Here is a 25,772-nt window from a genome sequence, read left to right on the forward strand (position 1 = left end):
AAGGACCGGGCCACCAGCCTGGAGACGGGACACAGGGGAGGGCCAAGGACAGGGCTATGACCTTTGAGACCGGACACAGGGGAGGCCAAGGATCGGGCCACCAGCCTGGAGACGCGACACAGGGACACAGGGGAGGGCCAAGGACCGGGCCACCAGCCTGGAGATGGGACACAGGGGAGGGCCAAGGACAGGGCCACGACCTTGGAGACGGGGCAGGGACACAGGGGAGGGCCAAGGACCGGGCCACCAGCCTGCAGATGGGACACAGGGGAGGGCCAAGGACCGGGCCACGACCTTGGAGACGGGACTGGGACACAGGGGAGGGCCTAGGACTGGACCACCAGCCTGGAGATGGGGCAGGGACACAGGGGAGGGCCAACGACCGGGCCACTACCTTTGAGACGGGGCAGGGACACAGGGGAGGGCCAAGGACCGGGCCAACACCTTGGAGATGGGACAAAGGGGAGGGCCAAGGACCGGGCCACGACCTTGGAGACGGGGCAGGGATACAGGGGAGGGCCAAGGACCGGGCCACCAGCCTGGAGATGGGGCAGGGACACAGGGGAGGGCCAAGGACCGGGCCACCAGCCTGGAGATGGGACACAGGGGAGCACCAAGAACCGGGCCACGACTTTGGAGACGGGACTGGGACACAGGGGAGGGCCTAGGACTGGACCAACAGCCTGGAGATGGGGCAGGGACACAGGGGAGGACCAAGGACCGGGTCACGACTTTGGAGACGGGGCAGGGACACAGGGGACGGCCAAGGCCCGTGCCACGGCCTTGGAGACGGGGCAGGGACACAGGGGAGGGCCAAGGAATGGGACACAACCTTGGAGATGGGGCAGGGACACAGGGGAGGGCCAAGGCCCGGGCCACCAGCCTGGAGATCGGACACAGGGGAGGGCCAAGGACCGGGCCACCAGCCTGGAGACGGGGCAGGGACACAGGGGAGGGCCAAGGACCGGGCCACCAGACTAGAGACTGGACAGGGACACGGGAGGGCCAAGAACCGGGCTACGACCTTGGAGACCGGACACAAGGGAGGCCAAGAATCAGGCCACGACCTTGGAGACAGGGCAGGGACACAGGGGACAGCCAAGGACCGGGCCACCAGCCTGGAGATGGGACACAGGGGAGGGCCAAGGACTGGGCCACCAGCCTGGAGACGGGGCAGGGACACAGGGGAGGGCCAAGGACCGGGCCACAACCTTGGAGACGGTGCAGGGACACAGGGGAGGGCCAAGGAATGGGCCACGACCTTGGAGATGGGGCAGGGACACAGGGGAGGGCCAAGGACCGGGCCACCAGCCTGGAGACGGGACACAGGGGAGGGCCAAGGACCGGGCCACGACCTTGGAGATGGGGCAGGGACACAGGGGAGGGCCAAGGAACGGGCCACCAGCCTGGAGATGGGGCAGGGACACAGGGGAGGGCCAAGGACCGGGCCACGACCTTGGAGAAGGGACACAGGGGAGGACCAAGGACTGGGCCACAACCTTGGAGACGGGGCAGGGACACAGGGGAGGGCCAAGGACCGGGCCACGACCTTGGAGAAGGGACACAGGGGAGGCCAAGGATCGGGCCACGACCTTGGAGATGGGGCAGGGACACAGGGGAGGGCCAAGGACCGGGCCACCAGCCTAGAGATGGGACAGGGACACAGGGGAGCGCCAAGGACCGGGCCACCAGCCTGGAGATGGGACACAGGGGAGGGCCAAGGACCGGGCCACCAGCCTGGAGATGGGGCAGGGACACAGGGGAGGGCCAAGGACCGGGCCACCAGACTAGAGACTGGACAGGGACACGGGAGGGCCAAGGACCGGGCTACGACCTTGGAGACCGGACACAAGGGAGGCCAAGGATCAGGCCACGACCTTGGAAACAGGGCAGGGACACAGGGGAGGGCCAAGGACCGGGCCACCAGCCTGGAGATGGGACACAGGGGAGGGCCAAGGACCGGGCCACCAGCCTGGAGACGGGCAGGGAGACAGGGGAGGGCCAAGGACAGGGCCACGACCTTGGAGAAGGGACACAGGGGAGGGCCAAGGATCGGGCCACGACCTTGGAGATGGGGCAGGGACACAGGGGAGGGCCAAGGACCGGGCCACCAGCCTGGAGATGGGGCAGGGACACAGGGGAGGGCCAAGGACTGGGCCAGAACCTTGGAGACGGGGCAGGGACACAGGGGAGGGCCAAGGACTGGGCTACCAGCCTGGAGATGGGACAGGGACACAGGGGAGGGCCAAGGACCGGGCCACCAGCCTGGAGATGGGACAGGGACACAGGGGAGGGCCAAGGACCGGGCCACCAGCCTGGAGATGGGACACAGGGGAGGGCCAAGGACTGGGTCACCAGCCTGGAGACGGGGCAGGGACACAGGGGAGGGCCAAGGACCAGGCCACCAGCCTGGAGATGGGACACAGGGGAGGGCCAAGGACCGGGCCACCAGCCTGGAGATGGGACATAGGGGAGGGCCCCCTGGAGATGGGGCAGGGACACAGGGGAGGGCCAAGGACCGGGCCAACAGCCTGGAGACGGGGCAGGGACACAGGGGATAGCCAAGGACCGGGCCACCAGTCAGGAGATGGGACACAGGGGAGGGCCAAGGACCGGGCCACTAGCCTGGAGACGGGACACAGGGGAGGGCCAAGGACAGGGCTATGACTTTTGAGACCGGACACAGGGGAGGCCAAGGATCGGGCCACCAGCATGGAGATGGGACACAGGGGAGGGCCAAGGACCGGGCCACCACCTTGGAGACGGGGCAGGGACACAGGGGAGGGCCAAGGACCGGGCCACCAGCCTGGAGATCGGACAGGGATACAGGGGAGGGCCAAGGACTAGGCCACCAGGCTGGAGACGGGACAGGGAAACAGGGGAGGGCCAAGGACCGGGCCACTACCTTTGAGACGGGGCAGGGACACAGGGGAGGGCCAAGGACCGGGCCACGACCTTGGAGACGGGACACAGGGGAGGGCCAAGGACCGGGCCACGACCTTGGAGAAGGGACACAGGGGAGGCCAAGGATAGGGCCACGACCTTGGAGATGGGGCAGGGACACAGGGGACAGCCAAGGACCGGGCCACCAGCCTGGAGATGGGACACAGGGCAGGGCCAAGGACCGGGCCACCAGCCTGGAGACGGGGCAGGGACACAGGGGAGGGCCAAGGACCGAGCCACGAGCCTGGAGATGGGGCAGGGACACAGGGGAGGGCCAAGGACAGTGCCACCACCCTGGAGATGGGACACAGGGGAGGGCCAAGGACTGGGCCACCAGCCTGGAGATCGGGCAGGGAAACAGGGGAGGGCCAAGGACCGGGCCACGACCTTGGAGACGGGGCAGGGACACAGGGGAGGGCCAAGGACCGGGCCACCAGCCTGGAGATGGGACAGGGACACAGGGGAGCGCCAAGGACCAGGCCAGCAGCCTGCAGATGGGGCAGGGACACAGGGGAGGGCCAAGGACCGGGCCACCAGCCTGGAGACGGGACACAGGGGAGGGCCAAGGACAGGGCTATGACCTTTGAGACCGGACACAGGGGAGGCCAAGGATCGGGCCACAACCTTGGAGATGGGGCAGGGACACAGGGGAGGGCCAAGGACCGGGCCACGACCTTGGAGACAGGGCAGGGACACAGGGGAGGGCCAAGGACCGGGCCACCAGCCTGGAGATCGGGCAGGGATACAGGGGAGGGCCAAGGACTAGGCCACCAGCCTGGAGACGGGGCAGGGACACAGGGGAGGGCCAAGGACAGGGCCACCAGCCTGGAGATGGGACATAGGGGAGGGCCAAGGACCGGGCCACCAGCCTGGAGATGGGGTAGGGACACAGGGGAGGGCCAAGGACCGGGCCACCAGCCTGGAGACGGGACACAGGGGAGGGCCAAGGACAGGGCTATGACCTTTGAGACCGGACACAGGGGAGGCCAAGGATCGGGCCACCAGCCTGGAGACGCGACACAGGGACACAGGGGAGGGCCAAGGACCGGGCCACCAGCCTGGAGATGGGACACAGGGGAGGGCCAAAGACAGGGCCACGACCTTGGAGACGGGGCAGGGACACAGGGGAGGGCCAAGGACCGGGCCACCAGCCTGCAGATGGGACACAGGGGAGGGCCAAGGACCGGGCCACGACCTTGGAGACGGGACTGGGACACAGGGGAGGGCCTAGGACTGGACCACCAGCCTGGAGATGGGGCAGGGACACAGGGGAGGGCCAACGACCGGGCCACTACCTTTGAGACGGGGCAGGGACACAGGGGAGGGCCAAGGACCGGGACAACACCTTGGAGATGGGACAAAGGGGAGGGCCAAGGACCGGGCCACGACCTTGGGAAAGGGACACAGGGGAGGCCAAGGATCGGGCCACGACCTTGGAGACGGGGCAGGGATACAGGGGAGGGCCAAGGACCGGGCCACCAGCCTGGAGATGGGGCAGGGACACAGGGGAGGGCCAAGGACAGGGCCACCACCCTGGAGATGGGGAAGGGACACAGTGGAGGGCGAACGACCGGGCCACCACCTTGGACACAGGGCAGGGACACAGGGGAGGGCCAAGGACCGGGCAATGATTTTGGAGACGGGGCAGGGACACAGGGGAGGACCAAGGACCGGGCCACAACCTTGGAGACGGGGCAGGGACACAGGGGAGGGCCAAGGACCGGGCCACAACCTTGGAGACGGGGCAGGGATACAGGGGACGGACAAGGACCGGGCCACCAGCCTGGAGATGGGACATAGGGGAGGGCCAAGGACAGGGCCACGACCTTGGAGACGGGACACAGGGGAGGCCAAGGATCGGGCCACGACCTTGGAGATGGGGCAGGGACACAGGGGAGGGCCAAGGACCGGGCCATGACCTTGGAGACAGGGCAGGGATACAGGGGAGGGCCAAGGACCGGGCCACCAGCCTGGAGACGGGACACAGGGGAGAGCCAAGGACCGGCCCACCACCTTGAAGATAGGGCAGGGACACAGGGTAGGGCGAACAACCGGGCCACCAGCCTGGAGATTGGACACAGGGGAGGGCCAAGGACCGGGCCACCAGCCTGGAGATGGGGCAGGGACACAGGGGAGGGCCAAGGACCGGGCCACCAGCCTGGAGATGGGACAGAGGGGAGGGCCAAGGACCGGGCCACCACCTTGAAGATAGGGCAGGGACACAGGGTAGGGCGAACGACCGGGCCACCAGCCTGGAGATTGGACACAGGGGAGGGCCAAGGACCGGGCCACCAGCCTGGAGACGGGGCAGGGACACAGGGGAGGGCCAAGGACCGGGCCACCAGCCTGGAGATGGGACACAGGGGAGGGCCAAGGACTGGGCCACCAGCCTGGAGATGGGACACAGGGGAGGGCCAAGGACCGGGCCACCAGCCTGGAGATGGGACACAGGGGAGGGCCAAGGACTGGTCTAACAGCCTGGAGACGGGGCAGAGACACAGGGGAGGGCCAAGGACCGGGCCACAACCTTGGAGACGGGGCAGGGACACAGGGGAGGGCCAAGGACCGGGCCACCAGCCTGGAGATGGGGCAGGGACACAGGGGAGCGCCAAGGACCAGGCCAGCAGCCTGGAGATGGGGCAGGGACACAGGGGACGGCCAAGGACCGGGCCACTAGCCTGGAGACGGGACACAGGGGAGGGCCAAGGACCGGGCCACAACCTTGGAGACAGAGCAGGGACACAGGGGAGGGTCAAGGACCGGGCCACCAGCCTGTAGATGGGACATAGGGGAGGGTCAAGGACCGGGCCACCAGCCTGGAGACGGGCAGGGACACAGGGGAGGGCCAAGGACCGGGCCACCAGCCTGGAGATGGGACAAAGGGGAAGGCCAAGGACCGGGCCACGACCTTGGAGACGGGGCAGGGACACAGGGGAGGGCCAAGGAATGGGCCACGACCTTGGAGAAGGGACAGGGACACAGGGGAGGGCCAAGGACCGGGCCACTACCTTAGAGAAGGGACACAGGGGAGGCCAAGGAACGGGCCACGACCTTGGAGATGGGGCAGGGACACAGGGGAGGGCCAAGGACCGGGCCACCAGCCTGGAGACGGGGCAGGGACACAGGGGAGGGCCAAGGACCGGGCCACCAGCCTGGAGATGGGGCAGGGACACAGGGGAGGGCCAAGGACTGGGCCACCAGCCTGGAGACGGGACAGGGACACAGGGGAGGGCCAAGGACCGGTCCAACAGCCTGGAGACGGGACATAGGGGAGGGCCAAGGACCGGGCCACGACCTTGGAGACGGGGCAGGGACACAGGGGAGGGCCAAGGACCGGGCCACCAGCCTGGAGATTGGGCAGGGACACAGGGGAAGGCCAAGGACCGGGCCACCAGCCTGGAGATGGGGCAGGGACACAGGGGAGGGCCAAGGACTGGGCCAAGACCTTGGAGACGGGGCAGGGACACAGGGGAGGGCCAAGGACCGGGCCACGACCTTGGGGAAGGGACACAGGGGAGGCCAAGGATCGGGCCACGACCTTGGAGATGGGGCAGGGACACAGGGGAGCGCCAAGGACCGGGCCACCAGCCTGGAGATGGGACACAGGGGAGGGCCAAGGACCGGGCCACCAGCCTGGAGATGGGGCAGGGACACAGGGGAGGGCCAAGGACCGAGCCACCAGACTAGAGACTGGACAGGGACACGGGAGGGCCAAGGACCGGGCTACGACCTTGGAGACCGGACACAAGGGAGGCCAAGGATCAGGCCACGACCTTGGAGACAGGGCAGGGACACAGGGGACAGCCAAGGACCGGGCCACCAGCCTGGAGATGGGACACAGGGGAGGGCCAAGGACCGGGCCACCAGCCTGGAGATGGGGCAGGGACACAGGGGAGGGCCAAGGACCGGGCCACCAGCCTGGAGACTGGACAGGGACATGGGAGGGCCAAGGACCGAGCTACGACCTTGGAGACCGGACACAAGGGAGGCCAAGGATCAGGACACGACCTTGGAAACAGGGCAGGGACACAGGGGACAGCCAAGGACCGGGCCACCAGCCTGGAGATGGGGCAGGGACACAGGGGAGGGCCAAGGACCGGGCCACGACCTTGGAGATGGGACATAGGGGAGGGCAAAGGACAGGGCCATGACCTTGGAGACGGGATACAGGGGAGGCCAAGGATCGGGCGACGACCTTGGAGATGGGGCAGGGACACAGGGGAGGGCCAAGGACCGGGCCACAACCTTGGAGATGGGGCAGGGACACAGGGGAGGGCCAAGGACTGGACCACCAGCCTGGAGATGGGACACAGGGGAGGGCCAAGGACCGGGCCACGACCTTGGAGACGGGGCAGGGACACAAGGGAGGGCCAAGGACAGGGCCACCAGCCTGGAGATGGGACAGGGACACAGGGGAGGGCCAAGGACCGGGCCACGACCTTGGAGATGGGACATAGGGGAGGGCAAAGGACAGGGCCACGACCTTGGAGACGGGATACAGGGGAGGCCAAGGATCGGGCCACGACCTTGGAGATGGGGCAGGGACACAGGGGAGGGCCAAGGACCGGGCCACCAGCCTGGAGATGGGGCAGGGACACAGGGGAGGGCCAAGGACCGGGCCACGACATTGGAGACGGGGCAGGGACACAGGGGAGGGCCAAGGACCGGGCCACCAGCCTGGAGATGGGGCAGGGACACAGGGGAGCGCCAAGGACCAGGCCAGCAGCCTGGAGATGGGGCAGGGACACAGGGGAGGGCCAAGGACCGGGCCACTAGCCTGGAGATGGGACACAGGGGAGGGCCAAGGACAGGGCTATGACTTTTGAGACCGGACACAGGGGAGGCCAAGGATCGGGCCACCAGCATGGAGATGGGACACAGGGGAGGGCCAAGGACCGGGCCACCACCTTGGAGACGGGGCAGGGACACAGGGGAGGGCCAAGGACCGGGCCACCAGCCTGGAGATCGGACAGGGATACAGGGGAGGGCCAAGGACTAGGCCACCAGGCTGGAGACGGGACAGGGAAACAGGGGAGGGCCAAGGACCGGGCCACTACCTTTGAGACGGGGCAGGGACACAGGGGAGGGCCAAGGACCGGGCCACGACCTTGGAGACGGGACACAGGGGAGGGCCAAGGACCGGGCCACGACCTTGGAGAAGGGACACAGGGGAGGCCAAGGATAGGGCCACGACCTTGGAGATGGGGCAGGGACACAGGGGACAGCCAAGGACCGGGCCACCAGCCTGGAGATGGGACACAGGGCAGGGCCAAGGACCGGGCCACCAGCCTGGAGACGGGGCAGGGACACAGGGGAGGGCCAAGGACCGAGCCACGAGCCTGGAGATGGGGCAGGGACACAGGGGAGGGCCAAGGACAGTGCCACCAGCCTGGAGATGGGACACAGGGGAGGGCCAAGGACTGGGCCACCAGCCTGGAGATCGGGCAGGGAAACAGGGAAGGGCCAAGGACCGGGCCACGACCTTGGAGACGGGGCAGGGACACAGGGGAGGGCCAAGGACCGGGCCACCAGCCTGGAGATGGGACAGGGACACAGGGGAGCGCCAAGGACCAGGCCAGCAGCCTGGAGATGGGGCAGGGACACAGGGGAGGGCCAAGGACCGGGCCACCAGCCTGGAGACGGGACACAGGGGAGGGCCAAGGACAGGGCTATGACCTTTGAGACCGGACACAGGGGAGGCCAAGGATCGGGCCACAACCTTGGAGATGGGGCAGGGACACAGGGGAGGGCCAAGGACCGGGCCACGACCTTGGAGACAGGGCAGGGACACAGGGGAGGGCCAAGGACCGGGCCACCAGCCTGGAGATCGGGCAGGGATACAGGGGAGGGCCAAGGACTAGGCCACCAGCCTGGAGACGGGGCAGGGACACAGGGGAGGGCCAAGGACCGGGCCACCAGCCTGGAGATGGGACATAGGGGAGGGCCAAGGACCGGGCCACCAGCCTGGAGATGGGGTAGGGACACAGGGGAGGGCCAAGGACCGGGCCACCAGCCTGGAGACGGGACACAGGGGAGGGCCAAGGACAGGGCTATGACCTTTGAGACCGGACACAGGGGAGGCCAAGGATCGGGCCACCAGCCTGGAGACGCGACACAGGGACACAGGGGAGGGCCAAGGACCGGGCCACCAGCCTGGAGATGGGACACAGGGGAGGGCCAAGGACAGGGCCACGACCTTGGAGACGGGGCAGGGACACAGGGGAGGGCCAAGGACCGGGCCACCAGCCTGCAGATGGGACACAGGGGAGGGCCAAGGACCGGGCCACGACCTTGGAGACGGGACTGGGACACAGGGGAGGGCCTAGGACTGGACCACCAGCCTGGAGATGGGGCAGGGACACAGGGGAGGGCCAACGACCGGGCCACTACCTTTGAGACGGGGCAGGGACACAGGGGAGGGCCAAGGACCGGGCCAACACCTTGGAGATGGGACAAAGGGGAGGGCCAAGGACCGGGCCACGACCTTGGGAAAGGGACACAGGGGAGGCCAAGGATCGGGCCACGACCTTGGAGACGGGGCAGGGATACAGGGGAGGGCCAAGGACCGGGCCACCAGCCTGGAGATGGGGCAGGGACACAGGGGAGGGCCAAGGACCGGGCCACCAGCCTGGAGATGGGGCAGGGACACAGGGGAGGGCCAAGGACCGGGCCACCAGCCTGGAGATGGGGCAGGGACACATGGGAGGGCCAACGAACGGGCCAAGACCTTGGAGACGGGGCAGGGACACAGGGGAGGGCCAAGGACCGGGCCACGACCTTGGAGAAGGGACACAGGGGAGGCCAAGGATCGGGCCACGACCTTGGAGATGGGGCAGGGACACAGGGGAGGGCCAAGGACCGGGCCACCAGCCTAGAGATGGGACAGGGACACAGGGGAGCGCCAAGGACCGGGCCACCAGCCTGGAGATGGGACATAGGGGAGGGCCAAGGACCGGGCCACCAGCCTGGAGATGGGGCAGGGACACAGGGGAGGGCCAAGGACCGGGCCACCAGACTAGAGACTGGACAGGGACACGGGAGGGCCAAGGACCGGGCCACCAGCCTGGAGATGGGACACAGGGGAGGGCCAAGGACAGGGCCACGACCTTGGAGACGGGGCAGGGACACAGGGGAGGGCCAAGGACCGGGCCACCAGCCTGCAGATGGGACACAGGGGAGGGCCAAGGACCGGGCCACGACCTTGGAGACGGGACTGGGACACAGGGGAGGGCCAAGGAACGGGCCACCAGCCTGGAGATGGGGCAGGGACACAGGGGAGGGCCAACGACCGGGCCACTACCTTTTAGACGGGGCAGGGACACAGGGGAGGGCCAAGGACCGGGCCAACACCTTGGAGATGGGACAAAGGGGAGGGCCAAGGACCGGGCCACGACCTTGGGAAAGGGACACAGGGGAGGCCAAGGATCGGGCCACGACCTTGGAGACGGGGCAGGGATACAGGGGAGGGCCAAGGACCGGGCCACCAGCCTAGAGATGGGACAGGGACACAGGGGAGCGCCAAGGACCGGGCCACCAGCCTGGAGATGGGACATAGGGGAGGGCCAAGGACCGGGCCACCAGCCTGGAGATGGGGCAGGGACACAGGGGAGGGCCAAGGACCGGGCCACCAGACTAGAGACTGGACAGGGACACGGGAGGGCCAAGGACCGGGCCACCAGCCTGGAGATGGGACACAGGGGAGGGCCAAGGACAGGGCCACGACCTTGGAGACGGGGCAGGGACACAGGGGAGGGCCAAGGACCGGGCCACCAGCCTGCAGATGGGACACAGGGGAGGGCCAAGGACCGGGCCACGACCTTGGAGACGGGACTGGGACACAGGGGAGGGCCTAGGACTGGACCACCAGCCTGGAGATGGGGCAGGGACACAGGGGAGGGCCAAGGACCGGGCCACCAGCCTGGAGATGGGGCAGGGACACATGGGAGGGCCAACGAACGGGCCAAGACCTTGGAGACGGGGCAGGGACACAGGGGAGGGCCAAGGACCGGGCCACGACCTTGGAGAAGGGACACAGGGGAGGCCAAGGATCGGGCCACGACCTTGGAGATGGGGCAGGGACACAGGGGAGGGCCAAGGACCGGGCCACCAGCCTAGAGATGGGACAGGGACACAGGGGAGCGCCAAGGACCGGGCCACCAGCCTGGAGATGGGACATAGGGGAGGGCCAAGGACCGGGCCACCAGCCTGGAGATGGGGCAGGGACACAGGGGAGGGCCAAGGACTGGGCCACCAGACTAGAGACTGGACAGGGACACGGGAGGGCCAAGGACCGGGCCACCAGCCTGGAGATGGGACACAGGGGAGGGCCAAGGACAGGGCCACGACCTTGGAGACGGGGCAGGGACACAGGGGAGGGCCAAGGACCGGGCCACCAGCCTGCAGATGGGACACAGGGGAGGGCCAAGGACCGGGCCACGACCTTGGAGACGGGACTGGGACACAGGGGAGGGCCTAGGACTGGACCACCAGCCTGGAGATGGGGCAGGGACACAGGGGAGGGCCAACGACCGGGCCACTACCTTTGAGACGGGGCAGGGACACAGGGGAGGGCCAAGGACCGGGCCAACACCTTGGAGATGGGACAAAGGGGAGGGCCAAGGACCGGGCCACGACCTTGGGAAAGGGACACAGGGGAGGCCAAGGATCGGGCCACGACCTTGGAGACGGGGCAGGGATACAGGGGAGGGCCAAGGACCGGACCACCAGCCTGGAGATGGGGCAGGGACACAGGGGAGGGCCAAGGACCGGGCCACCAGCCTGGAGATGGGACACAGGGGAGGGCCAAGGACCGGGCCACGACTTTGGAGACGGGACTGGGACACAGGGGATGGCCTAGGACTGGACCACCAGCCTGGAGATGGGGCAGGGACACAGGGGAGGACCAAGGACCGGGTCACGACTTTGGAGACGGGGCAGGGACACAGGGGACGGCCAAGGACCGGGCCACAACCTTGGAGACGGGGCAGGGACACAGGGGAGGGCCAAGGAATGGGCCACAACCTTGGAGATGGGGCAGGGACACAGGGGAGGGCCAAGGCCCGGGCCACCAGCCTGGAGATCGGACACAGGGGAGGGCCAAGGACCGGGCCACCAGCCTGGAGACGGGGCAGGGACACAGGGGAGGGCCAAGGACCGGGCCACGAGACTAGAGACTGGACAGGGACACGGGAGGGCCAAGAACCGGGCTACGACCTTGGAGACCGGACACAAGGGAGGCCAAGAATCAGGCCACGACCTTGGAGACAGGGCAGGGACACAGGGGACAGCCAAGGACCGGGCCACCAGCCTGGAGATGGGACACAGGGGAGGGCCAAGGACTGGGCCACCAGCCTGGAGACGGGGCAGGGACACAGGGGAGGGCCAAGGACCGGGCCACCAGCCTGGAGATGGGGCAGGGACACATGGGAGGGCCAACGAACGGGCCAAGACCTTGGAGACGGGGCAGGGACACAGGGGAGGGCCAAGGACCGGGCCACGACCTTGGAGAAGGGACACAGGGGAGGCCAAGGATCGGGCCACGACCTTGGAGATGGGGCAGGGACACAGGGGAGGGCCAAGGACCGGGCCACCAGCCTAGAGATGGGACAGGGACACAGGGGAGCGCCAAGGACCGGGCCACCAGCCTGGAGATGGGACATAGGGGAGGGCCAAGGACCGGGCCACCAGCCTGGAGATGGGGCAGGGACACAGGGGAGGGCCAAGGACCGGGCCACCAGACTAGAGACTGGACAGGGACACGGGAGGGCCAAGGACCGGGCTACGACCTTGGAGACCGGACACAAGGGAGGCCAAGGATCAGGCCACGACCTTGGAGACAGGGCAGGGACACAGGTGACAGCCAAGGACCGGGCCACCAGCCTGGAGATGGGACACAGGGGAGGGCCAAGGACCGGGCCACCAGCCTGGAGATGGGACAGGGACACAGGGGAGTGCCAAGGACCAGGCTAGCAGCCTGGAGATGGGGCAGGGACACAGGGGAGGGCCAAGGACCGGGCCACCAGCCTGGAGACGGGACACAGGGGAGGGCCAAGGACAGGGCTATGACCTTTGAGACCGGACACAGGGGAGGCCAAGGATCGGGGCACAACCTTGGAGATGGGGCAGGGACACAGGGGAGGGCCAAGGACCGGGCCACAACCTTGGAGACAGGGCAGGGACACAGGGGAGGGCCAAGGACCGGGCCACCAGCCTGGAGATCGGGCAGGGATACAGGGGAGGGCCAAGGACTAGGCCACCAGCCTGGAGACGGGGCAGGGACACAGGGGAGGGCCAAGGACCGGGCCACCAGCCTGGAGATGGGACATAGGGGAGGGCCAAGGACCGGGCCACCAGCCTGGAGATGGGGTAGGGACACAGGGGAGGGCCAAGGACCGGGCCACCAGCCTGGAGACGGGACACAGGGGAGGGCCAAGGACAGGGCTATGACCTTTGAGACCGGACACAGGGGAGGCCAAGGATCGGGCCACCAGCCTGGAGACGCGACACAGGGACACAGGGGAGGGCCAAGGACCGGGCCACCAGCCTGGAGATGGGACACAGGGGAGGGCCAAGGACAGGGCCACGACCTTGGAGACGGGGCAGGGACACAGGGGAGGGCCAAGGACCGGGCCACCAGCCTGCAGATGGGACACAGGGGAGGGCCAAGGACCGGGCCACGACCTTGGAGACGGGACTGGGACACAGGGGAGGGCCTAGGACTGGACCACCAGCCTGGAGATGGGGCAGGGACACAGGGGAGGGCCAACGACCGGGCCACTACCTTTGAGACGGGGCAGGGACACAGGGGAGGGCCAAGGACCGGGCCAACACCTTGGAGATGGGACAAAGGGGAGGGCCAAGGACCGGGCCACGACCTTGGGAAAGGGACACAGGGGAGGCCAAGGATCGGGCCACGACCTTGGAGACGGGGCAGGGATACAGGGGAGGGCCAAGGACCGGGCCACCAGCCTGGAGATGGGGCAGGGACACAGGGGAGGGCCAAGGACCGGGCCACCAGCCTGGAGATGGGACACAGGGGAGCACCAAGAACCGGGCCACGACTTTGGAGACGGGACTGGGACACAGGGGAGGGCCTAGGACTGGACCACCAGCCTGGAGATGGGGCAGGGACACAGGGGAGGACCAAGGACCGGGTCACGACTTTGGAGACGGGGCAGGGACACAGGGGACGGCCAAGGACCGGGCCACAACCTTGGAGACGGGGCAGGGACACAGGGGAGGGCCAAGGAATGGGCCACAACCTTGGAGATGGGGCAGGGACACAGGGGAGGGCCAAGGCCCGGGCCACCAGCCTGGAGATCGGACACAGGGGAGGGCCAAGGACCGGGCCACCAGCCTGGAGACGGGGCAGGGACACAGGGGAGGGCCAAGGACCGGGCCACCAGACTAGAGACTGGACAGGGACACGGGAGGGCCAAGAACCGGGCTACGACCTTGGAGACCGGACACAAGGGAGGCCAAGAATCAGGCCACGACCTTGGAGACAGGGCAGGGACACAGGGGACAGCCAAGGACCGGGCCACCAGCCTGGAGATGGGACACAGGGGAGGGCCAAGGACTGGGCCACCAGCCTGGAGACGGGGCAGGGACACAGGGGAGGGCCAAGGACCGGGCCACAACCTTGGAGACGGGGCAGGGACACAGGGGAGGGCCAAGGAATGGGCCACGACCTTGGAGATGGGGCAGGGACACAGGGGAGGGCCAAGGACCGGGCCACCAGCCTGGAGACGGGACACAGGGGAGGGCCAAGGACCGGGCCACGACCTTGGAGATGGGGCAGGGACACAGGGGAGGGCCAAGGAACGGGCCACCAGCCTGGAGATGGGGCAGGGACACAGGGGAGGGCCAAGGACCGGGCCACCAGCCTGGAGATGGGGCAGGGACACATGGGAGGGCCAACGAACGGGCCAAGACCTTGGAGACGGGGCAGGGACACAGGGGAGGGCCAAGGACCGGGCCACGACCTTGGAGAAGGGACACAGGGGAGGCCAAGGATCGGGCCACGACCTTGGACACAGGGCAGGGACACAGGGGAGGGCCAAGGACCGGGCCACCAGCCTAGAGATGGGACAGGGACACAGGGGAGGGCCAAGGACCGGGCCACCAGCCTGGAGATGGGACATAGGGGAGGGCCAAGGACCGGGCCACCAGCCTGGAGATGGGGCAGGGACACAGGGGAGGGCCAAGGACCGGGCCACCAGACTAGAGACTGGACAGGGACACGGGAGGGCCAAGGACCGGGCTACGACCTTGGAGACCGGACACAAGGGAGGCCAAGGATCAGGCCACGACCTTGGAGACAGGGCAGGGACACAGGGGACAGCCAAGGACCGGGCCACCAGCCTGGAGATGGGACACAGGGGAGGGCCAAGGACCGGGCCACCAGCCTGGAGATGGGGCAGGGACACAGGGGAGGGCCAAGGACCGGGCCACCAGACTAGAGACTGGACAGGGACACGGGAGGGCCAAGGACCGGGCTACGACCTTGGAGACCGGACACAAGGGAGGCCAAGGATCAGGCCACGACCTTGGAAACAGGGCAGGGACACAGGTGACAGCCAAGGACCGGGCCACCAGCCTGGAGATGGGACACAGGGGAGGGCCAAGGACCGGGCCACCAGCCTGGAGACGGGCAGGGAGACAGGGGAGGGCCAAGGACAGGGCCACGACCTTGGAGAAGGGACACAGGGGAGGGCCAAGGATCGGGCCACGACCTTGGAGATGGGGCAGGGACACAGGGGAGGGCCAAGGACCGGGCCACCAGCCTGGAGATGGGGCAGGGACACAGGGGAGGGCCAAGGACTGGGCCAGAACCTTGGAGACGGGGCAGGGACACAGGGGAGGGCCAAGGACTGGGCTACCAGCCTGGAGATGGGACAGGGACACAGGGGAGGGCCAAGGACCGGGCCACCAGCCTGGAGATGGGACAGGGACACAGGGGAGGGCCAAGGACCGGGCCACCAGCCTGGAGATGGGACACAGGGGAGGGCCAAGGACTGGGTCACCAGCCTGGAGACGGGGCAGGGACACAGGGGAGGGCCAAGGACCAGGCCACCAGCCTGGAGATGGGACACAGGGGAGGGCCAAGGACCGGGCCACCAGCCTGGAGATGGGACATAGGGGAGGGCCCCCTGGAGATGGGGCAGGGACACAGGGGAGGGCCAAGGACCGGGCCAACAGCCTGGAGACGGGGCAGGGATACAGGGGATAGCCAAGGACCGGGCCACCAGTCAGGAGATGGGACACAGGGGAGGGCCAAGGACCGGGCCACTAGCCTGGAGACGGGACACAGGGGAGGGCCAAGGACAGGGCTATGACTTTTGAGACCGGACACAGGGGAGGCCAAGGATCGGGCCACCAGCATGGAGATGGGACACAGGGGATGGCCAAGGACCGGGCCACCACCTTGGAGACGGGGCAGGGACACAGGGGAGGGCCAAGGACCGGGCCACCAGCCTGGAGATCGGACAGGGATACATGGGAGGGCCAAGGACTAGGCCACCAGGCTGGAGACGGGACAGGGAAACAGGGGAGGGCCAAGGACCGGGCCACTACCTTTGAGACGGGGCAGGGACACAGGGGAGGGCCAAGGACCGGGCCACGACCTTGGAGACGGGACACAGGGGAGGGCCAAGGACCGGGCCACGACCTTGGAGAAGGGACACAGGGGAGGCCAAGGATAGGGCCACGACCTTGGAGATGGGGCAGGGACACAGGGGACAGCCAAGGACCGGGCCACCAGCCTGGAGATGGGACACAGGGGAGGGCCAAGGACCGGGCCACCAGCCTGGAGACGGGGCAGGGACACAGGGGAGGGCCAAGGACCGGGCCACGAGCCTGGAGATGGGGCAGGGACACAGGGGAGGGCCAAGGACAGTGCCACCAGCCTGGAGATGGGACACAGGGGAGGGCCAAGGACTGGGCCACCAGCCTGGAGATCGGGCAGGGAAACAGGGGAGGGCCAAGGACCGGGCCACGACCTTGGAGACGGGGCAGGGACACAGGGGAGGGCCAAGGAACGGGCCACCAGCCTGGAGATGGGGCAGGGACACAGGGGAGGGCCAACGAACGGGCCACTACCTTTTAGACGGGGCAGGGACACAGGGGAGGGCCAAGGACCGGGCCAACACCTTGGAGATGGGACAAAGGGGAGGGCCAAGGACCGGGCCACGACCTTGGGAAAGGGACACAGGGGAGGCCAAGGATCGGGCCACGACCTTGGAGACGGGGCAGGGATACAGGGGAGGGCCAAGGACCGGGCCACCAGCCTAGAGATGGGACAGGGACACAGGGGAGCGCCAAGGACCGGGCCACCAGCCTGGAGATGGGACATAGGGGAGGGCCAAGGACCGGGCCACCAGCCTGGAGATGGGGCAGGGACACAGGGGAGGGCCAAGGACCGGGCCACCAGACTAGAGACTGGACAGGGACACGGGAGGGCCAAGGACCGGGCCACCAGCCTGGAGATGGGACACAGGGGAGGGCCAAGGACAGGGCCACGACCTTGGAGACGGGGCAGGGACACAGGGGAGGGCCAAGGACCGGGCCACCAGCCTGCAGATGGGACACAGGGGAGGGCCAAGGACCGGGCCACGACCTTGGAGACGGGACTGGGACACAGGGGAGGGCCTAGGACTGGACCACCAGCCTGGAGATGGGGCAGGGACACAGGGGAGGGCCAAGGACCGGGCCACCAGCCTGGAGATGGGGCAGGGACACATGGGAGGGCCAACGAACGGGCCAAGACCTTGGAGACGGGGCAGGGACACAGGGGAGGGCCAAGGACCGGGCCACGACCTTGGAGAAGGGACACAGGGGAGGCCAAGGATCGGGCCACGACCTTGGAGATGGGGCAGGGACACAGGGGAGGGCCAAGGACCGGGCCACCAGCCTAGAGATGGGACAGGGACACAGGGGAGCGCCAAGGACCGGGCCACCAGCCTGGAGATGGGACATAGGGGAGGGCCAAGGACCGGGCCACCAGCCTGGAGATGGGGCAGGGACACAGGGGAGGGCCAAGGACTGGGCCACCAGACTAGAGACTGGACAGGGACACGGGAGGGCCAAGGACCGGGCCACCAGCCTGGAGATGGGACACAGGGGAGGGCCAAGGACAGGGCCACGACCTTGGAGACGGGGCAGGGACACAGGGGAGGGCCAAGGACCGGGCCACCAGCCTGCAGATGGGACACAGGGGAGGGCCAAGGACCGGGCCACGACCTTGGAGACGGGACTGGGACACAGGGGAGGGCCTAGGACTGGACCACCAGCCTGGAGATGGGGCAGGGACACAGGGGAGGGCCAACGACCGGGCCACTACCTTTGAGACGGGGCAGGGACACAGGGGAGGGCCAAGGACCGGGCCAACACCTTGGAGATGGGACAAAGGGGAGGGCCAAGGACCGGGCCACGACCTTGGGAAAGGGACACAGGGGAGGCCAAGGATCGGGCCACGACCTTGGAGACGGGGCAGGGATACAGGGGAGGGCCAAGGACCGGGCCACCAGCCTGGAGATGGGGCAGGGACACAGGGGAGGGCCAAGGACCGGGCCACCAGCCTGGAGATGGGACACAGGGGAGGGCCAAGGACCGGGCCACGACTTTGGAGACGGGACTGGGACACAGGGGATGGCCTAGGACTGGACCACCAGCCTGGAGATGGGGCAGGGACACAGGGGAGGACCAAGGACCGGGTCACGACTTTGGAGACGGGGCAGGGACACAGGGGACGGCCAAGGACCGGGCCACAACCTTGGAGACGGGGCAGGGACACAGGGGAGGGCCAAGGAATGGGCCACAACCTTGGAGATGGGGCAGGGACACAGGGGAGGGCCAAGGCCCGGGCCACCAGCCTGGAGATCGGACACAGGGGAGGGCCAAGGACCGGGCCACCAGCCTGGAGACGGGGCAGGGACACAGGGGAGGGCCAAGGACCGGGCCACGAGACTAGAGACTGGACAGGGACACGGGAGGGCCAAGAACCGGGCTACGACCTTGGAGACCGGACACAAGGGAGGCCAAGAATCAGGCCACGACCTTGGAGACAGGGCAGGGACACAGGGGACAGCCAAGGACCGGGCCACCAGCCTGGAGATGGGACACAGGGGAGGGCCAAGGACTGGGCCACCAGCCTGGAGACGGGGCAGGGACACAGGGGAGGGCCAAGGACCGGGCCACCAGCCTGGAGATGGGGCAGGGACACATGGGAGGGCCAACGAACGGGCCAAGACCTTGGAGACGGGGCAGGGACACAGGGGAGGGCCAAGGACCGGGCCACGACCTTGGAGAAGGGACACAGGGGAGGCCAAGGATCGGGCCACGACCTTGGAGATGGGGCAGGGACACAGGGGAGGGCCAAGGACCGGGCCACCAGCCTAGAGATGGGACAGGGACACAGGGGAGCGCCAAGGACCGGGCCACCAGCCTGGAGATGGGACATAGGGGAGGGCCAAGGACCGGGCCACCAGCCTGGAGATGGGGCAGGGACACAGGGGAGGGCCAAGGACCGGGCCACCAGACTAGAGACTGGACAGGGACACGGGAGGGCCAAGGACCGGGCTACGACCTTGGAGACCGGACACAAGGGAGGCCAAGGATCAGGCCACGACCTTGGAGACAGGGCAGGGACACAGGTGACAGCCAAGGACCGGGCCACCAGCCTGGAGATGGGACACAGGGGAGGGCCAAGGACCGGGCCACCAGCCTGGAGATGGGACAGGGACACAGGGGAGTGCCAAGGACCAGGCCAGCAGCCTGGAGATGGGGCAGGGACACAGGGGAGGGCCAAGGACCGGGCCACCAGCCTGGAGACGGGACACAGGGGAGGGCCAAGGACAGGGCTATGACCTTTGAGACCGGACACAGGGGAGGCCAAGGATCGGGCCACAACCTTGGAGATGGGGCAGGGACACAGGGGAGGGCCAAGGACCGGGCCACAACCTTGGAGACAGGGCAGGGACACAGGGGAGGGCCAAGGACCGGGCCACCAGCCTGGAGATCGGGCAGGGATACAGGGGAGGGCCAAGGACTAGGCCACCAGCCTGGAGACGGGGCAGGGACACAGGGGAGGGCCAAGGACCGGGCCACCAGCCTGGAGATGGGACATAGGGGAGGGCCAAGGACCGGGCCACCAGCCTGGAGATGGGGTAGGGACACAGGGGAGGGCCAAGGACCGGGCCACCAGCCTGGAGACGGGACACAGGGGAGGGCCAAGGACAGGGCTATGACCTTTGAGACCGGACACAGGGGAGGCCAAGGATCGGGCCACCAGCCTGGAGACGCGACACAGGGACACAGGGGAGGGCCAAGGACCGGGCCACCAGCCTGGAGATGGGACACAGGGGAGGGCCAAGGACAGGGCCACGACCTTGGAGACGGGGCAGGGACACAGGGGAGGGCCAAGGACCGGGCCACCAGCCTGCAGATGGGACACAGGGGAGGGCCAAGGACCGGGCCACGACCTTGGAGACGGGACTGGGACACAGGGGAGGGCCTAGGACTGGACCACCAGCCTGGAGATGGGGCAGGGACACAGGGGAGGGCCAACGACCGGGCCACTACCTTTGAGACGGGGCAGGGACACAGGGGAGGGCCAAGGACCGGGCCAACACCTTGGAGATGGGACAAAGGGGAGGGCCAAGGACCGGGCCACGACCTTGGGAAAGGGACACAGGGGAGGCCAAGGATCGGGCCACGACCTTGGAGACGGGGCAGGGATACAGGGGAGGGCCAAGGACCGGGCCACCAGCCTGGAGATGGGGCAGGGACACAGGGGAGGGCCAAGGACCGGGCCACCAGCCTGGAGATGGGACACAGGGGAGCACCAAGAACCGGGCCACGACTTTGGAGACGGGACTGGGACACAGGGGAGGGCCTAGGACTGGACCACCAGCCTGGAGATGGGGCAGGGACACAGGGGAGGACCAAGGACCGGGTCACGACTTTGGAGACGGGGCAGGGACACAGGGGACGGCCAAGGACCGGGCCACAACCTTGGAGACGGGGCAGGGACACAGGGGAGGGCCAAGGAATGGGCCACAACCTTGGAGATGGGGCAGGGACACAGGGGAGGGCCAAGGCCCGGGCCACCAGCCTGGAGATCGGACACAGGGGAGGGCCAAGGACCGGGCCACCAGCCTGGAGACGGGGCAGGGACACAGGGGAGGGCCAAGGACCGGGCCACCAGACTAGAGACTGGACAGGGACACGGGAGGGCCAAGAACCGGGCTACGACCTTGGAGACCGGACACAAGGGAGGCCAAGAATCAGGCCACGACCTTGGAGACAGGGCAGGGACACAGGGGACAGCCAAGGACCGGGCCACCAGCCTGGAGATGGGACACAGGGGAGGGCCAAGGACTGGGCCACCAGCCTGGAGACGGGGCAGGGACACAGGGGAGGGCCAAGGACCGGGCCACAACCTTGGAGACGGGGCAGGGACACAGGGGAGGGCCAAGGAATGGGCCACGACCTTGGAGATGGGGCAGGGACACAGGGGAGGGCCAAGGACCGGGCCACCAGCCTGGAGACGGGACACAGGGGAGGGCCAAGGACCGGGCCACGACCTTGGAGATGGGGCAGGGACACAGGGGAGGGCCAAGGAACGGGCCACCAGCCTGGAGATGGGGCAGGGACACAGGGGAGGGCCAAGGACCGGGCCACCAGCCTGGAGATGGGGCAGGGACACATGGGAGGGCCAACGAACGGGCCAAGACCTTGGAGACGGGGCAGGGACACAGGGGAGGGCCAAGGACCGGGCCACGACCTTGGAGAAGGGACACAGGGGAGGCCAAGGATCGGGCCACGACCTTGGACACAGGGCAGGGACACAGGGGAGGGCCAAGGACCGGGCCACCAGCCTAGAGATGGGACAGGGACACAGGGGAGCGCCAAGGACCGGGCCACCAGCCTGGAGATGGGACATAGGGGAGGGCCAAGGACCGGGCCACCAGCCTGGAGATGGGGCAGGGACACAGGGGAGGGCCAAGGACCGGGCCACCAGACTAGAGACTGGACAGGGACACGGGAGGGCCAAGGACCGGGCTACGACCTTGGAGACCGGACACAAGGGAGGCCAAGGATCAGGCCACGACCTTGGAGACAGGGCAGGGACACAGGGGACAGCCAAGGACCGGGCCACCAGCCTGGAGATGCGACACAGGGGAGGGCCAAGGACCGGGCCACCAGCCTGGAGATGGGGCAGGGACACAGGGGAGGGCCAAGGACCGGGCCACCAGACTAGAGACTGGACAGGGACACGGGAGGGCCAAGGACCGGGCTACGACCTTGGAGACCGGACACAAGGGAGGCCAAGGATCAGGCCACGACCTTGGAAACAGGGCAGGGACACAGGGTACAGCCAAGGACCGGGCCACCAGCCTGGAGATGGGACACAGGGGAGGGCCAAGGACCGGGCCACCAGCCTGGAGACGGGCAGGGAGACAGGGGAGGGCCAAGGACAGGGCCACGACCTTGGAGAAGGGACACAGGGGAGGGCCAAGGATCGGGCCACGACCTTGGAGATGGGGCAGGGACACAGGGGAGGGCCAAGGACCGGGCCACCAGCCTGGAGATGGGGCAGGGACACAGGGGAGGGCCAAGGACTGGGCCAGAACCTTGGAGACGGGGCAGGGACACAGGGGAGGGCCAAGGACTGGGCTACCAGCCTGGAGATGGGACAGGGACACAGGGGAGGGCCAAGGACCGGGCCACCAGCCTGGAGATGGGACAGGGACACAGGGGAGGGCCAAGGACCGGGCCACCAGCCTGGAGATGGGACACAGGGGAGGGCCAAGGACTGGGTCACCAGCCTGGAGACGGGGCAGGGACACAGGGGAGGGCCAAGGACCAGGCCACCAGCCTGGAGATGGGACACAGGGGAGGGCCAAGGACCGGGCCACCAGCCTGGAGATGGGACATAGGGGAGGGCCCCCTGGAGATGGGGCAGGGACACAGGGGAGGGCCAAGGACCGGGCCAACAGCCTGGAGACGGGGCAGGGATACAGGGGATAGCCAAGGACCGGGCCACCAGTCAGGAGATGGGACACAGGGGAGGGCCAAGGACCGGGCCACTAGCCTGGAGACGGGACACAGGGGAGGGCCAAGGACAGGGCTATGACTTTTGAGACCGGACACAGGGGAGGCCAAGGATCGGGCCACCAGCATGGAGATGGGACACAGGGGATGGCCAAGGACCGGGCCACCACCTTGGAGACGGGGCAGGGACACAGGGGAGGGCCAAGGACCGGGCCACCAGCCTGGAGATCGGACAGGGATACAGGGGAGGGCCAAGGACTAGGCCACCAGGCTGGAGACGGGACAGGGAAACAGGGGAGGGCCAAGGACCGGGCCACTACCTTTGAGACGGGGCAGGGACACAGGGGAGGGCCAAGGACCGGGCCACGACCTTGGAGACGGGACACAGGGGAGGGCCAAGGACCGGGCCACGACCTTGGAGAAGGGACACAGGGGAGGCCAAGGATAGGGCCACGACCTTGGAGATGGGGCAGGGACACAGGGGACAGCCAAGGACCGGGCCACCAGCCTGGAGATGGGACACAGGGGAGGGCCAAGGACCGGGCCACCAGCCTGGAGACGGGGCAGGGACACAGGGGAGGGCCAAGGACCGGGCCACGAGCCTGGAGATGGGGCAGGGACACAGGGGAGGGCCAAGGACAGTGCCACCAGCCTGGAGATGGGACACAGGGGAGGGCCAAGGACTGGGCCACCAGCCTGGAGATCGGGCAGGGAAACAGGGGAGGGCCAAGGACCGGGCCACGACCTTGGAGACGGGGCAGGGACACAGGGGAGGGCCAAGGACCGGGCCACCAGCCTGGAGATGGGACAGGGACACAGGGGAGCGCCAAGGACCAGGCCAGCAGCCTGGAGATGGGGCAGGGACACAGGGGAGGGCCAAGGATCAGGCCACCAGCCTGGAGACGGGACACAGGGGAGGGCCAAGGACAGGGCTATGACCTTTGAGACCGGACACAGGGGAGGCCAAGGATCGGGCCACAACCTTGGAGATGGGGCAGGGACAAAGGGGAGGGCCAAGGACCGGGCCACGACCTTGGAGACAGGGCAGGGACACAGGGGACAGCCAAGGACCGGGCCACCAGCCTGGAGATCGGGCAGGGATACAGGGGAGGGCCAAGGACTAGGCCACCAGCCTGGAGACGGGGCAGGGACACAGGGGAGGGCCAAGGACAGGGCCACCAGCCTGGAGATGGGGCAGGGACACAGGGGAGGACCAAGGACCGGGTCACGACTTTGGAGACGGGGCAGGGACACAGGGGACGGCAAGGGACCGGGCCACAACCTTGGAGACGGGGCAGGGACACAGGGGAGGGCCAAGGAATGGGCCACAACCTTGGAGATGGGGCAGGGACACAGGGGAGGGCCAAGGCCCGGGCCACCAGCCTGGAGATCGGACACAGGGGAGGGCCAAGGACCGGGCTACGACCTTGGAGACCGGACACAAGGGAGGCCAAGGATCAGGCCACGACCTTGGAGACAGGTCAGGGACATAGGGGACAGCCAAGGACCGGGCCACCAGCCTGGAGATGGGACACAGGGGAGGCCAAGGACCGGGCCACCAGCCTGGAGACGGGGCAGGGACACAGGGGAGGGCCAAGGACCGGGCCACCAGACTAGAGACTGGACAGGGACACGGGAGGGCCAAGAACCGGGCTACGACCTTGGAGACCGGACACAAGGGAGGCCAAGAATCAGGCCACGACCTTGGAGACAGGGCAGGGACACAGGGGACAGCCAAGGACCGGGCCACCAGCCTGGAGATGGGACACAGGGGAGGGCCAAGGACTGGGCCACCAGCCTGGAGACGGGGCAGGGACACAGGGGAGGGCCAAGGACCGGGCCACAACCTTGGAGACGGGGCAGGGACACAGGGGAGGGCCAAGGAATGGGCCACGACCTTGGAGATGGGGCAGGGACACAGGGGAGGGCCAAGGACCGGGCCACCAGCCTGGAGATGGGACACAGGGGAGGGCAAAGGACCGGGCCACCAGCCTTGAGATGGGACATAGGGGAGGGCCAAGGACCGGGCCACCAGCCTGGAGATGGGGCAGGGACACAGGGGAGGGCCAAGGACCGGGCCACCAGCCTGGAGACGGGACACAGGGGAGGGCCAAGGACCGGGCCACGACCTTGGAGATGGGGCAGGGACACAGGGGAGGGCCAAGGACCGGGCCACCAGCCTGGAGATGGGGCAGGGACACAGGGGAGGGCCAAGGACCGGGCCACCAGCCTGGAGATGGGGCAGGGACACATGGGAGGGCCAACGACCGGGCCAAGACCTTGGAGACGGGGCAGGGACACAGGGGAGGGCCAAGGACCGGGCCACGACCTTGGAGAAGGGACACAGGGGAGGCCAAGGATCGGGCCACGACCTTGGAGATGGGGCAGGGACACAGGGGAGGGCCAAGGACCGGGCCAGCAGCCTGGAGACGGGGCAGGGACACAGGGGAGCACCAAGGACCGGGCCACCAGCCTGGAGATGGGGCAGGGACACAGGGGAGGGCCAAGGACCGGGCCACCAGACTAGAGACTGGACAGGGACACGGGAGGGCCAAGGACCGGGCTACGACCTTGGAGACCGGACACAAGGGAGGCCAAGGATCAGGCCACGACCTTGGAGACAGGGCAGGGACACAGGGGACAGCCAAGGACCGGGCCACCAGCCTGGAGATGGGACACAGGGGAGGGCCAAGGACCGGGCCACCAGCCTGGAGATGGGGCAGGGACACAGGGGAGGGCCAAGGACCGGGCCACCAGACTAGAGACTGGACAGG

The sequence above is a fragment of the Struthio camelus genome, chromosome 5 (genome assembly GCF_040807025.1).
Source record: "Struthio camelus isolate bStrCam1 chromosome 5, bStrCam1.hap1, whole genome shotgun sequence".
Taxonomy (NCBI): domain Eukaryota; kingdom Metazoa; phylum Chordata; class Aves; order Struthioniformes; family Struthionidae; genus Struthio; species Struthio camelus.